The 14,451-nt window shown below is 50.0% G+C and overlaps 1 long non-coding RNA gene across 1 annotated transcript; it reads right to left on the reverse strand.

Moving 5' to 3' along the window:
• Positions 1-567: 567 nt before the first annotated feature.
• Positions 568-11,668, reverse strand: LOC117796273. The gene is made up of 3 exons (XR_004620646.1): positions 9,101-11,668; positions 2,763-2,911; positions 568-2,198 (listed from the first exon to the last, which is right to left on the reverse strand). It is a non-coding gene; the product is annotated as an uncharacterized LOC117796273 (long non-coding RNA).
• Between the last annotated feature and the right edge of the window lie 2,783 nt (positions 11,669-14,451).

Genomic DNA, 14,451 nt, shown 5'->3' on the forward strand with positions numbered 1-14,451 from the left:
CAAGAGTCTAACATCGAAACTCAGCTTAGGCGCTTAGGTCTGTTTTAGGACGACACACACCACGTAGGGGATGAAGGAAAATATGTCCTGAGCATTGTAGAATATTTAAAATGGCTTTTTGAGTGGTAGAACTTGAGAAGATTGCAGTAATCAGTTATCACTGTGGAGGAAAATGCCTGGTGGTATCGATTTTCTTATACAAGGACAAGTTTTTCCATTGTAGTAAAGTCCAGGCACATTAGTCCCTGATTTTTATTAATCAATAATACACTTGGTGCAGGTGAAGAGAATTTTAGGAGTTATTTTAGAACTTTTTTTCCATTAAATTTATTCATATAGTCTTTTTTTTAAATAAAGATTTTATTATTTATTTGAGAGAGAGTGCGAGCACAAGCAGGGGGAGGGGCAGAGGGAGAGGGAGAAGCAGGCTTCCCGCTGAGCAGGAAGCCCGACATGAGGCTCCATTTCAGGACCCCGAGATCACGACCTGAGCCGAAGGCAGACATTAACCACCCAGGTGGCCCCGTATAGTCTTTTTCATAAAAAAAAAAATGTATATTTATTTTTTTCCATTGTAAAACACTATATATCTAATAACAGGAACTTTTTCTCACCTCAGTTAAAAAGAACAGACTACCTTACTTAAGATTAGTCCTCATTGTAAAAGATTTTAGAAGTGTTAGAATATGTAAATCTTTTAGAAATAGATCTTATATCTTCTCTAATTTGATCTCATCTCTTCACCCTTCATATGAACAGAGCCTCGTTCTAACAAAAAACAAACAATGACAACACCACCAAGGCACTTAGGCTAACTTTAGGTTTCAGACATTGGAATCTGCCAGTTATCTCAAGCGCACATCACTGTGGTCTCAGACATAGTTTCGACTGGAAAGAGGCAGACAGTGGCCCAGAAAATTGCAGACGGTCAGGGAGGATACAGAAGGGAAATCCCAGCACTGTGCATCTGTGTTCTAGGAAACAAGGACTGGAGGTGGAAGGGAGCAGGTGTTTGGAGAAAGTCCTGCTGAATCCCCTAGCCTTAGAAGGGATGGGGGGGGGTGGCTGTTTCTCTTGGGGCCAGAATGGTTAGGTCCCAGTGACTTATGCAGGACCATCTACCAGCATCCACAGTGCAAGTGTCCTGTTGAAAGGTGCCAGTGCGTACTTTTAGACTACACTTATGTCCTTTTATGCAATAGCTCTCATCACCAGGTGGTCTGGATAATAAAAACCATTCTGAGGACTCAAGAAAACCATCCTATTTTAAAGTCAGTTCCCTGTAAGGACTTTTCTCTTCCAGATATTCTGAAGAAAGAAGAAGCCTGCTGATAGACGAGTTCAGGGATGATTGGCAATCCAACAATAAGGGTCTTGATTTTTTTGTTGTTGTTTTTTGAAAGAGAAGAAGAAAAAAATCTAATCAGAAAGCAGTTTGAAGACTTAGAACAAAAGGTCATGCAACATAGTCAGATCCTGGGAAAGACTAGACCTTGAATGGGCAGAGTCCTGAGAGATACGGAGCAGGTGTCCAAGCTGGGGCCTGACCGAATGTTGAAGAACCCCTCTCACGGTCTCAGAGAAGAGGAAAGATAACTTTCTGGGATGAGAAGTTTGCTCGGGCCAAACGGTGCTGACCTGGGAACACAGAAGACTGTCTAATCTCTTCCTGACTAGCAAACATCTGTTGGAATGTTTGCCACAAACGCATCTTATGTTTCAGACCAAGAAATGGGACCTCGAGAATGAGAGTGTCCCACAACAGTCCAACCAGTGGTTCTCAGCTGGGGAAGGTTCGAATGTCCCTCCACCGGGGGACGCTGCACAATATCTGGAGACATTCTGCTTGTCACAAGTCGGGGTGGGTGCTCCTAGCAACATGTGGGTCAGGGCTGGGGGTGAGGCCGAACTACCACACTGTGCAGGACAGCCCCCCGCGCCCCATGACAGAATTATCTGGGCTGAAATGTCAATAGGTCGAGGCTGAGAAAACATGGTCTAAACTATTTGGCACGAAATGGGTCTGATATTTTAAATGTCTCTACGATATCTATAAATTCTCCCACGCATATAAGACTGTATGGTAGGCTTCGGTTTGTTAATGACTCTTACCATTGTATCAACTCGCTCGGTGCTCTGGATTTAAGTCAGATCTTGTAAAGCTGTATCTTATTGGCTACGTTAAAAAGCTGTTTTTCCTGAAAATGAAGAGGAGAGCAATGCTGGATTGTAAAGGTAACCTTTCGATTTGCAGAGAGAGCCTGCTAGGAATACCGTCAGCTGTGCTAGTTCTGTGTGGCCGTCCCAGGGTGATAAAAACACTGTCTACTTCAGAGTTCCCCGGAGTATTAAATAATACAAAACATTCATCTTCGCGTTTTGTGCACAATAAACCCTGAATAAGTATTTGCTATAATTTTTCAGTTTTTAGCATCATACCAGAGTTATTTCATGGAGACAAATTTACATTCAGAGTGACCGACAAAAATAATGTAACAACACAGGATCTTTGGGGTTGAATAAAATAAATCAATAAAATCACATAAATTCGCAGTAAGACCTGTTTTTCCAGCCCCTCATTCCAGACTGTGAAGTGAGCAAAGGTGGCATCCCACTTGCCATCGTAACAGACAGGGATCTTCGGGAAGGACAACCCGTGAGCAGCGAACAATGCTAAACCAGTGGGCACCATGGAGTGAGCTCCTCCTTGAGCGACTCCCAGGACAGGGCACTCGCCTCCAGGAGGAGTCTTGTTTTCTCACCTGTTCTCCTGAAAGAGTTTGAAACGTAAACGTGGTCTTGCCAGGCTTTCTTGGCTGTGATTTATGCAAGGATGTTCCTAGGAGCGTCATGAATCCTCCCCGCCGGCTGGTTGAGTCATTGGCTCTGACATCAGGTTTTATCTTCCTGCCTGCAGATAAAGGGACCAAGAGGCTGTTGGAGCCCAAGCCTTCCCACCGCCGCCTGTCTGGAGCGGGACCCATGGAGGCTGACTCAGCTGAGATTTGCCCAGCAGCATTGTGTGATCTCTGATACCCAGGCTGCCGGGTGATTCAGTCGTGCCTCTGGCAGCCACAGCCGTCTGAATTTTCACCTGGGGGTGGGGGTCAGTGTCCGATGCACGAAAAGGAGGCATCCTTACTGCATACACAAAATGGGGCCGCTTATCTGTACTCACCCCTGTGCAAATACTCGGGGACAATTTTATTGTCCCTAGGACCCCAGACCACTTCCCACTGGGGATGCTCTCAAACCAACAGCCACGGGAGGATGTCACTAACTTAACAGAAATGACACGTGTCTCTCTGAGTGATGGGTCACAAATCCAACAGTACAGCTGAGCTTCAAAGAGCCTGCCCGTGAGCATCCTTGGAATGCCTCGGGGTGGAAGGTCCTCAGGGTCTGTTTACCTGGATAATCTCTAAGTCCTGCTCTTTAGATAGACAGGCAGACAGACAGATGGACGACGTGCCTATCCAGGCTGCAGCCCCAGGGCCTCCAGCTCAGGCTATTGTTAACAACTGGGTGGGGGGTGGGGGCTGGAGCCAGGGCTCTGCCCTTCGCCCACAGCCACATTCCCTTCTGTAGCCACGGTCTCTCAGACTCCTGGCATTTTGGGTTTAAATGCCGATGCTGTATTTGGCAAAGTAGGGGTGTGTGAGAAGAAAGTCTCAGTTACTCAAAAGTTGCTAGCAAAGGACAATGATGACCTCAAGCTTCAGTACGTGAACCCCTCGTGCACGTTCCCGCCCTTACAGCTGAAGAGGTGCTATGGGACGGCGCAGCAGAAATCACCAGCAAAGAAGGAAAATGAGATGAGAGAAGAATATGACACAAACTGAGAACAGAAAGCATCTGTTGGAAAGGCTGCCTGCCGGCCTGGGCCTGCTCTGTTATCAGGGGACTGTTTTCCTGAAAGGGACCTGAAGGTGACGGCTGTCCTCAGTCAGGGGTCCTGGAGCTGTGTGTGTGCCTGTGTCCACCCAGAGAAAGCCCCATTCCATACAGAACAGGGATGCCTCCTTCCATGTTTCTATTAGGAACTCGAAGACCCAGATTGTGGGAGCCAGTGCTTTTTATTTTTCCTAAGAGGCAAACTTGCTCTAAAAAGGAGAGCAGAATTCTCCAACGTCCTGCATGGACACAAGGACACCCCTTCCCTAAAAGGCAAACCTCACAGCCAGCAGGATGCCACTCATCTTACTTCCAGGGACATACACCCTCCTCCCTGTCCCAGGAGGTCACAGGGGACGGGCTGGCTGCTCTTCGGATCTGACAGAGCTCCACGGTCCCGCCTCTACTCACTCTCTCCATCGCGGCAGCGCTGCTCCCCACGGGTGCGGCACGTTCAGGGAGCATGAGTGGAGCCCGGGGGCTCTGGAGGATGGGAAAACCGAAGCCCGCGGCCCGCGGTTACTCCACCCTGTCTTTATTGAAACGATCTGTTTTCATTATTTCAATCAATGGTGTTATCTGTATTCTGAAACTTTAAGCAAATGGAATCATGTAGAAAATGCAATAAATGAGTAAACTGAGATGAAGAACAGAGGACACTGTGTTTTCAGGCATAGGAACAATAGCAAAGTCAGTAAGGATGCGTCCTCGCTCCTCTGGCCCCACTGGCCTGTCCCCTGGGGGTGGTCACCTGAGACCAGGGTCACATCAGCACGGGTCCCCATTCTGCCCTTCCGCTCCTGCCAGCAGCGAAGTGTCTCCCTGCAACTGGTCTCCTCGAGCCACCTGCAGCTGCCACGGAGCCGCACAGACCCCCCCCCCCCGCCCCGGGGCCCACATGCATTGGCACCCGGGCTCTCGGGCTGAGCCGCTGCCTTTCTGCAGGGGGCAGTGCAGAAGGATGCCCACTGTGTGGCCGCCTCGGGGGCCCTGTCTGAAGACCACGGTGGGCTGAATGTCAGGTCCCCCACATGTTGAAGCCTGACCCCGGTCTGAGGAGATGGAGATTTGGCGAGGTGATGTGGTCAGGAGGGATTAGTGTCCTTATGGAAGAGCCCCCGAGAGCCCTCTCTCCCCTCCTGCCGCGTGAGGGCACAGTGAGCCAGGAAATGGGGTCTCAGCAGACACCGGACCTGCACGAGCCGCGATCTCAGCCTCCAGCCTCCAGAACTGGGGCGGGGGGCGGGGGGCAGATGTCTGTTGTGCGTGAGCTCCCCTGTCTGGGGTGTGTGTTACAGCAGCCGGAATGGACGAGGAGGAAATGCCGGGGGGTTGTGTTAACACAGTGTCCATACTTAAGGACGGTTTGAGACACGTGAGGGGTTCCAGAAGAGCGTGGTGTGTGTGCCTGCACCCCTCACGCCTGTCTGCCCTGCTCACAGAAGAGTAAGTTTTGGAAGGAGGGGAAAACCTCAGCTCTGAAGTTGGCGGTTTATCATCACTGGCAGTAAATGGCAATTCTAAGGAGCGTTAGAATAACTCTGGTGAGAGTATCTTCTCAGAACCTGGGCAACAAGATGACCCATTGCAGGGACCTTAAATGTCCTTGCCCGGACATCACTGGGCACCAGGACAGGCATCCTGCAGCTGCCCATCTCTTAGAGCCCACACTGTGTGGTTTAAACAGCAAACCACGCTTACCGGGGCCTCCATGACATATTTATATTGTCTCAACTACTGTTCGCTTATGAGAGATATGCAGTTATTTCCAGATGAAACGAGAGGCCACAATGCCTTGCAAGGCCAAGGGAAAGGTGGTGGCAGAACCGGGACCCAAGCCCACGTCCCTGCTGCTCCCTCCCCACACAGCCAGCTTCGGAGCTCTGAAAAATCACAGAAATGGGCACTCCCTCAAAAACATCAAGAATCTCTTGGAAGACGCGTCACGAAAGGAAACGAGGACAAGCCGTGCACACCCGTTCTTCCTTCTGCCCCCTGGCCCTGTGCCCCCACTCTATCTGGGGCTGAAGAGCTCTGTGCATCGCATCCCTGCCCAAGGTGGAGAAGGTCCTGGTGTTGGGGTGCTCTGTAGTTCCCTGGGTGTGGGGCACCGTGCCCTCCCCTCGCTCATTCCCCAGGCATCAGACCCAGGATGCACCCTGTATCCTTGAGATGGTTTCTGAGATGCAGATTTCAGGCAGAACAAGGCTCTGTGGCTGGATGCGGAACTCACATTGCATGCATTTTTCTCCTGGTCCTTCTCCAAAATGAGATAACTGAGAAAATGAGTTACTCAAAAAAATTAAAAAGGCGGAGGGCGCTGGAGTGGCATAGTCCATTAAGTGTTCGACTCTTGGTTTCGGCTCAGGTCTGATCTCAGGATCGTGAGATCCAACCCCACGTCGGGCTCTGGCGCTCAGCATGGAGTCTGCTGGAGATTGTCTTTTTCCTTCTCCCTCTCCTTCTCTCCCTGCTCATGTGCTCTCTCTCTCTCTCAAAAATAAATAAATCTTTGAAAAAAACAAATAAAAATAAATAGAAGGGGCTTTCTATCAAACGTTTTCTCACAGTTTTGACATGTGGAAGGCCAGGGGACCTGGTTCATCAAGACAAGAACGGTAGGGAAAGTGACCAGCACAGTCAGGGGACACCTCCAAGATTTCCATCCCTCCACCTCTGCCCTCAGATCACTTTTCTTCCAAGATGGTTCATTTGATGCTTAATTAAGGAATTTGAGCTGAATTACTAGCATCAAGGATTGGTCCCTCTTTTTTCAAAGGGCACCAAAATGTGCCCATTTGTTTCTTTCTTTTTTGGTGCATGTTTAGGACTCAGGATCTGTATGATATTTAAAGAGAAGCTGAATTTTTAGTCTCAGAGCCAAGGGCTGTGGGTGACGTTCAAGTTCCCCCCAAATCTTCTGATTTTTACTCTGGTTCAAAACCACAGTTCCATGTACAGTGGAAATGGCATTTTCCTCCTGTCCCTGACTTCTGCATTTAGTATCAAGCCCTGGGCTATGCGCGCAGCTGTGGGAGCGAGCGTGGCGCTCTTTCCACGCGTTCCACCGCTGGAGTGCTCACGTCCACTTTGGGGATTGCTCCCCGGAATGAACTAGAGTCCTTCATTCCTACAGCCGACGTGGGCATGGCCTTGCACCTCAAGATGCCAGCACAGAGATGCAAGAAGCTGTTCTTGGTAGGGCGTTCGATACAGGAAATGAAAGAGGGAACCGATGGTTTCCACCAACTTAGAGCAGAACCGAAAGTCTGCAAATAAAAATTACGGATCCTTCATCACAACCCCCCTCCCCCTGCACATGCTGCGTTAAAACACGCGATTCTGTAGGAGACTTGCCTTTTTTCAAAGCTCTTGAGTCATCTTGGTTTCTGTCTCCTAATTTAGATTGGCTTGGAAAACAATAAAATAAAATAGTAAAACCCGCGCATTTCCTTGCTGTGCACGTAAAGTGCTGACAAGGTCTCGCTCCATGAAAAGACCCTGCTCTGGGACTCTTTGTGGGACCCAACCTAACTGTGCTCGCTTGACCTTTTTCCCTGGTATATTTGAAAAAGAAGAGAAGCACCTCAAAACCTAAACTTTGGTTTTATTTCTGGGCCAAACATTTGGGGCTTTCTGAAAAAGTATACTGAGATAAAGACATCATCAACTGTGGAAAAGGTTAGGCAGAAAATAAGTGGTACATATATATTAAACATTAAAGACTAAATGGGCTGCAGAAGAGATCGTAAGCCCACATAATCTGTGCCAGGTCTCTCCTCTAGCCCTGTTCAAGCCTTTCCTCCCTTCTGTTCTTGCTTCTGATTTGCCCAATTCCCCAAAGTTAGAAAACAGAAGGACACACAAATGACTTTTTGCCTGTCCTTGGGAGTCTAACTTTGGATCCACACCCATTCAGTGACGCGTTAGAAGGTCAGATGTGCATGTTTTTCTGCCCTTTGGGGAAAAAAGGGAACCGACCATCATTACCAGCCTTCAGAACCCACTTTAGTGCTAATAATTAAGCTTGGATTCCTTAGGATTTATACTGTGCTCCAGCATTTGTCCTGGGGAAACATTTGGACAAGCTCATACCTACAACCTGCATATAACCTTCCCAGCGACCTGCTCGTTGGAGCTGACAGTTAAGTCAAAATATGTTTGTGCATCTGTTTTTCTGTCCATTAAGGACACGGCAAATAGATTTTGAATGAGGAGAAATCTGCAAACCCAGGCTTTTATGTTATGAGCGCAACATGTCGAATATGACCATGTCAACATATTTTAATAAGCGTTCGTTACTTATTGGGCCTAAGAGCGCTTATGCAATACTCTTTTAATTGTGTTTGTAGATTTTATTGTTTTCAATGGGAAGTACTTGAAGGCAAGTGTCCTAAGTGTCACTCAGGCCTTAGCCAAGGCACCCGTGTGGCAGTCGGATCGAAGGAAGCCTGTGAATTCTAAGGCACATCATAAACTGAGAATCACCGGATTAACTGTGGGTATACAATAACAGCCATGAATACTATATAAGCTAATACAAAATTACCCCTAAAGTAAGTATTCTAAGAGTAAATTATTGTAGCCAGTAGTCATCAGTAGTGAATACAGCATCCTTGTCACTTCCTTTCCCCCCTCCAAGATTTTATTTACTTATTTGAGAGAGAGCACAGTCAGGGGCAGAAGGGCAGGGAGAAGCAGACTCCCCACTGAGCAGGGAGTCCGACGGACGTGGGGCTGGATCCCAGGATCCCAGGACCGAGACCTGAGCTGAAGGCAGCTGCTTAACTGACTGAGCCCCCCAGGCCCCCCCATCCTTGTCTCTTCTGCACCTGTAACACGCCAGCCCACATAATTCTACAACACTATGTTACATCTGCAACAGCACGGCCCCTGACTGACACTGTCTTAAACAGTAGTCCCCTGACCATCCTTTTCTTTGCCCCTAGAATATTAAAATCCCTACATTTGAANGAGCTGAAGGCAGCTGCTTAACTGACTGAGCCCCCCAGGCCCCCCCATCCTTGTCTCTTCTGCACCTGTAACATGCCAGCCCACATAATTCTACACTATGTTACATCTGCAACAGCACGGCCCCTGACTGACACTGTCTTAAACAGTAGTCCCCTGACCATCCTTTTCTTTGCCCCTAGAATATTAAAATCCCTACATTTGAAAGAAAAGGGAATTTGTATTTGCCAAATACCTGTTTTGTATCATCCCCGAGAAGTTTTGCCGGGAAATGTCCCTTTTTCACACGTCTTACGCCAGAGGCTCAGAGAGGTCAAGTGACTTGCCCACAGCCTCACAGTTCAGATGGGGCAGGGAGGACTCAGAACTGGTTCCCAAACCCACCTCATCCTATGACTCCGCGCTGCCTCCCCCTTGATAAGTCATGCCCCAACAATCCAGTTTTACAAGGACACACCTCACATTTCTTCAGGGAGTCTGCCCTGGGCCCTTCCTGTTCCTGTAAGGTTAAGGGTGCAGCTCGTCTGCTCGCACACGCTCTGGAGGTGAAGTCCTGTGACGTGGGTCAGGCTGCCGTCCCAGGGCTCGACAGACTTTTCCAGAACAGTACAGATGGGCAAGGAAAGTGCCGAGTCTTGCTGGACGGTCCCACCCCAGGTGCTCATGCTCTGAGTCACTGGCCGTGTGTGGGGTGCAAGCCCAGGGCAACTGAGTCACCGCGGCCTTCGTCCCGCACGGAGAGCTCTCCTTGGTGAAGAGCTGCTCCCCGCAAGCCTCACTAACACCCTTGCCTTTTCTGGGTCCATCTTCTCGTCCAGGGCCTGTTCAGAGACTTGTCCCCAAGGTCACTAGACTTGTTCTGTCCCTCCTTTGCTGCCCTTGTAGGAACGGGTTGGGGAGACGGCCGGCCCGCGTGGGCCAACTTCAAGACGCTCAACCACAATTACCCCTCTATTCACTCTGTGGCCTCTGCTGATCGCTAGGTGAGGGGGTGAAGGAACGTGGCCGTCCTTCCGAGGCTGGGCTGCCTCTGATGTGTTCTCCATCCTCGGACTGCAGGGAGCGTGTGCCTTCGGGCTGATGATGCCAGGTGCAGACACGGCACCCTGTCCTCCCGAGTTACCCAGGGAGGACGGCCTGACTGTCTCATGACCAGGAGGCCAGCAGTGCGTTCAATGCTTGGTCATGGCATCATCTTAAGGTGGGTTTTCATCGGCCAGTAATAGCCCCTCTTCGTAAGAAGAGAGCTCTCAGATCGTAAAAACTGTGAGCAATCAGGAAGCACAGATGAGCTTTATGTTCTCGCCATGTGTGCCCATCAGAGGTGACCCGGCCGCTGCTCCCCGTGTGGCCCCTGTCGTGTCCCCATGCTGCAGTCCCCATCCCGGGCGGTCACGTGTGAGGGTCACTTGCTGGAGCGGGGATGTCGGTGCAGGAGCACAGGTCAAGGCTCAGCCTCCCCGACGGTGACGGCAGGGTCCGTGTGAGCGGGTTCTGACTTACTCAGCGTCGCTGAATCTCTTCAAGATGCTGTTTTCAAATGACTGCCCCTGTTTTTCAGAGAAGAGGCTACAGCACTCACCCGAACCGGAGGGAGCTATGATGTTCGTGGCCCGCAGGGGCGCCCGGGCCCAGGCCATGCTCTTCACGGGTGTCACGGGCGGTCCCAGCACGGCCCGCCGTCGGCCGTGATCGGCTCCAGGGCTCCAGTCCGGAGCCGCAGAAGGTAGAAAAGCAGCAGCAGTGTGGACCCTGTAGCACAGTCCTTTCCACCAGTGGGTTTTCCCAGCATTAGCCCCTGAGAGCGCCACACCTGTCTCGGGGATTTAGGGGACAGGCGTTTTCACCCCCAGGGAAGTGTGGTGTCTTTGCCAAGGCCACCCAGCCAGCGGTGGACGCTGGCCGAGCGAGCACCAGGCCTTCGGGCTGCAGCACGTTTTATTTGCTCCTGAGATCGCCTGAAAGGCTATTTCCCAGTGACTGATCCCCAAAAAAGATGGAGTAAAGAAGGGTCACTAGAAGGAATCTTGGCAAGCAAGAGAGGATTCTGTCCAAGGACTTCAGACAAAAACCACGTGCCCCTAAGTGAGCCGTCCAGAGAAAAGTGGATTGGGGTTGACTTTCTGCCACCTCCTGGCACCGGGGACCGCATGGGGGGACAGCACGAACCCCGTGTCTACCGCTGGCAGCAGCGTGAGACAGAGGCAGACATGGAACTGCAGCCCCTCGCCCACGGGGATGACATGATCCTGGCTGGGAGTCGAACTCGACGTTCTCATCTCAGACGGTCACCAGATCCTGGTACCCGAACCTGGGACAGGACGACTCCGCCAGGTCCTGCCAGAACCGAGCACGTGAGAAGCAGGTGAGAAGCAATCATCTCGTGAGCTTGGAGAAAAAGAGGGGCACTCTGGCAAGTCAGATGCGGGAAAAGGCTCCACGCTCCTGAGAGAGGAGGTTCGAGGTTTGTAGATGAGTAAATCAGCCGCCTGGGAACACCCAGCTTATTCCACGGTTTAAAAGGCTTTGCATTTAGTTTGGAAGTAATATGTCAAAACACTTGATTATTTAAATTTGAATGACAGACGGAGAGCCAGCTCTAATAAAGTTTCATTTTCATTTTCCCTGAGTAGCTCTACTCCGAGGCATGGGGCTCTTTCTGGAGTATTCAGTGCATTTGTAGGAGGGACAAGTCCTTTGAATTCACGTCAAGTGGAAAGAAGGGAGCCGGTGGTGACATTGCCCCTGTGAGTGCTGCGTATTCGGAACCGAGCCTCGGCAGCCTTACGGACTTCGCCCATCATCTTCCCTTGGTCTTCAGCAGCTTCAAATTCTCCAAGAGCTTCTGTGTCTAAGGTGACGGGGAGAAGGAAAAGAATGAGCACACGCTGGGTGAGTGGCCTTCCTCAGGCCCCTCTGGGTACAAGATTTACCAGAGACGTCTAATACCTTGGATCAAGTGAGTAGCTGGGCTTTATTTAGGATGAAGGTCTGCATGCTGCTGGCCACACGAGTGAAGCAGACAGAGCGGCCGTCCGTCCCTTCGGGCGCGGACCAGGCAGGTGCAGCGCACCCACGCTCACCGCCCGAACGGACTCCTGCTCTGGGGAGCGAGAGAGAGAAAGTGAAGAAACCCAGAGAAGAGGCAGGTGCTGGAGGTTCAGCAGAGCAGAGAGGACGCCCCAGGAGGGACTTCGAGACTGGCTGTCGTATTTCTGAAATGCCATCACACCTGAAGGATGGGCAAGGTGTTCTCTTCGTTCGATTCAACCACCTCATAGTAGACATGAAAACAAATTCCATGCATATCATGTTCACGTCCATCCTCGGTATCCAGTGGTAGAAATTCCAACACTGGTCCAGAAATAAGGGCACGCACCTGCCAGTTATCCTTGTGGGCATAATTACTGACAGCAGGGTATGCTCTGTGGCCCGCAGGAATGGCCCGGGTGACTTGTTTTCAGATCCAATCAAACTTGAGTCACAGGGGCTCAGAGGGCACTGGTGAAGGAGCTGTGGGCACACACAGGCACATCCACATTCATCGTCACTGCCGAACTAGCAAGCACGTATTGAGCACGGACTTGATAGGATACCCAAGCTTTGAAAGGTCTAGCTCTCTGGCCGTGCATTTCAAGTGAAAAATAAAAGCACGGAGGTGCCTTGCATTGCGTATCAAATAAGGCAAATAAAAAGCAAGCCTCAAGGAAGGGGATACCTGTGGACCAGCGTGGCCCTGGTGGCTGGTGGAGGGGTTTGCTTCTACCCTAAAGCTTGGAGAAAAGGGTCCAGACTCGGTCGGTCCTATGCTGTCTGCGGTGGCTGGGCTTCACTGTTGCGTGGATGAATGAAACGTGGGCTTTGCCCTCAGATCCCCTGTCCCTGGCTCACGTGGACTCCAGCTCCGGGTCGGTTGAGAACGTGAACGTGGGTCTACAGGGTGCATGCACACAGAAGTAACGAGACGGCTGGCTTGTTTCTCTGGCTCTGCCTCCCACTGGCCGTGCCGGTGGGCTGACCACACCTCTGGTCCAGTCCGCAAACTGAGAACGCTATCGGCTGCCTGCTCACCGCCGCTGGTTCAGTTTGAGGAGCAAGTGAGAGCCGTTCTCACAGTCTTGCTGATCAAATTTGTTACCCGGAGTGGTGCCTGCATCAGAACCCGTGGGAGTCCTCATTTGTCAGAGGACAATGGCCAGTAAGACTGTTTTACAGACAAACAACATCAGCGCCCCCAAAACAGAGCGAAACAAAGAAACCAAACAAAACAAAACCGAAAAACCTCTGCAAACATATGGCATTTTATTTTCATCAAAAGTCACAGAGGCATGGGAAAAGGGGGTGAAAATAAAAAACAAGCAAACATCAGTTAACTAAAAGAAAACAAGAAAGAAAACAAACCAACATGTGTATCTGAATGTAAGCATAGGAATTTTAATTGGATAAAACATATGCCGAGTTAGAATAGCTTCTAGCATGGAGGCTGAGACTTGGTGATGGAGGAGGCTTTCCATGCACAGAATTCATTTCATCAGAAAGAACATAGCACGTTAAATAATGCAGCGAGTCCGGAGGACTTCGGTAAGATACCTGTTTAATGGGAACCTAAGCTTGGCCCACCGGATCAGAACAATTGGACCCGTCTCGGGATTTATAGCCATGCGTGAAAACTGCGGTAACGCTCGGGACTTCTGGGTTCTTCGTCATTTGTTAAAAACACTGTGAATTCCGCTCCCTGAATGTGTTGGTCACTTCCATTCTGCCATTGGCCAGCGTGTTCACGGCTTCTGACNAAAAACACTGTGAATTCCGCTCCCTGAATGTGTTGGTCACTTCCATTCTGCCATTGGCCAGCGTGTTCACGGCTTCTGACAGGAAAAGTGTTTTACTCAAAGATTTGCAGAACTTCCTTCCTGCAAGATTTCAGTAGCATGGCAAGAATTGCGAGAGGGAGCTACGGTATTGATCATAAAAACACCCCGCAAAGCCTAAGTTTGTCCTTCACTGGATTTATAGGAAGATGTCGTGGAAAGCAAACATGGGTGAAATTTGCCTAATGCTTGCCGAGTTTTTAAAAAATCTATTTTTACATAAATTCAGTGGGGAAAACAAGAGTTATTTTCCTGATTGAGAAATAAGTATCCACCACACAATGGGCATCAGCAGCTACCCATCACGTCATGTTCCAGACCCCAGGCTCGGTCCCCGCTGACCTACGTTTTCTCTAGTCTTTCAACAATCCCCAAAGGATTTCCATTATTCCCATTTTGGAGATGAGAATGACAAAGTTTAAGGATTGTAGGAGACCATCGCGCAGCCGAGAATTAATGAATCTTTTCGTTTGTTAAGTTCTTTGTGGGAAGGTTCACCATGGATTCCCCCAGAACGTAGGAGGGTAAATGCCCGGTCTTGGCAAATAGAACTGCTAGAATTCCCTTAAAACAACAGAGGTTCCTAGACTGGGTCACTGTTAGAAGTTTCCAAGGGAGCTCACAACTTGAAGAAAGGGCTCCGGGGTATTTGGACAGCAGCTTTCCCACGTTCTCGCATGGTGGTGTGCTTTCCAGGTGCCCCTCCAGCTGTCCC

This window comes from Ailuropoda melanoleuca, chromosome 15 (genome assembly GCF_002007445.2).
Source record: "Ailuropoda melanoleuca isolate Jingjing chromosome 15, ASM200744v2, whole genome shotgun sequence".
In the NCBI taxonomy this organism is placed as follows: Eukaryota; Metazoa; Chordata; class Mammalia; order Carnivora; family Ursidae; genus Ailuropoda; species Ailuropoda melanoleuca.